The sequence below is a fragment of the Pteropus vampyrus genome, unplaced genomic scaffold, assembly GCF_000151845.1.
Source record: "Pteropus vampyrus isolate Shadow unplaced genomic scaffold, Pvam_2.0 Scaffold672, whole genome shotgun sequence".
Taxonomy (NCBI): Eukaryota; Metazoa; Chordata; class Mammalia; order Chiroptera; family Pteropodidae; genus Pteropus; species Pteropus vampyrus.
The window spans coordinates 144,650-146,053 of NW_011889453.1; positions in this window are offsets into that span (position 1 = coordinate 144,650).

Consider the following 1,404-nt stretch of genomic DNA (forward strand, 5'->3'; position numbering starts at 1 on the left):
TCATGCTGATGGAATAAAGAACTGAGAGGCATGATCGACAGTTAGTGCCCCCCACAAATATCCGTGCTCCCATTTCCCAGCCCCTCTGTGTGTAGTTAGGGCCATGTGACCAGCTCCGACCAAGGCACCGAGAGCCGATGTGCCTTTTCCATCTCCACCTGGCAGCAAATGTACAGACCCCGTGTTGAGAAGACAGAACCACAAAAGCGACTGGATCCCTGTCACAGCGTGGAGCCGAGCTGCCTGGACTCTGCACTAACAAGAAACAAACCCGCTTGCGTTAAGTCTCTGAGATTCTGGAGTTTGCCTGCCCTGGCAGCTAGCACTGCTTAATCTACCGATTTGTCAAGCGTCTTCATATAATCCTTTAAATTTTCATAACCCCATATGGGGAGGTAATATCACTCCATTTTATAGATGTCGTAACTGAGGTTCTGAGACTTTAAGCCATGCCTCCGAGGTCACACAACCAGCACAAACCGGAGCTCATATTTGAACCCAAATCTGTCCGACTGAGTAGATATTTCCACCATCCTTTTCTTAAAAGCATGCAGTCCCCAATCAATTTTTACTGTGTTCCTTCTCCGTTCCCTAAACCCAGCTCCATATCTTCCTATCTCCACTGAGTGGGGAAAAGTAAAAGTTAAACTCAATTTTTTAAAAAAAGTTTATAAGGTTAATTTTTCCTAGCCTGGAATGGCCTTGGACCCCAGCTCTCATGAACACCCTGAAAATATCTGATCCAGGAAAGACCTGCTTGCTGAAAAAAAAAAAAAAAGGATACTATTTAGATCTACACAATATCTACACAAAAACACTAGCATAAAAATGAAAGAAAAAAATGGCAGATGAAAAATACACACACAAAAAAAAAATGTGTTGCAAGGAACAACTCGTATCCAAATATTTTACCATGAACTTGTTAAACCCAATGAAGCGACAGCTCAAGAAAGAGACGGTGAGAAAACGGGATATGAAACGCGAGCCGTCGAAATTCAGCAACGGGCAGAATCGACAATAAAAGCATCGCAGAGACGAAGATGGAACTGGAAGCGGCACCAAAGCGCGTGGACGTTTCTGAGCATAGCGAGGGACGCAGAGGATGTAGCCAGACAGGCGAAATAAATGGCAGATAAAGGAAGAAAAGCGCGAATGTGAGAGACGGTGAAGGAGCCCCACCTCACACGCAGCTGGAGTGTCTGAGGAAGAAAAACAAAGTAACAAAACGAATCTTTAAAGAAGAAACTCAGTTGCCGAAAAACAAAAGTAACAAAACAAGTCTTTAAAGAAGGAACTCAGTTGCCGGCCAGAATGAGAGAGAGCACTTTTTCCTGTTTAACGGCCATTTGATGTTCCTCTTTGGTCATGTGCTTATTCCATCCTTCCACCATTTTTCAGCTGGTT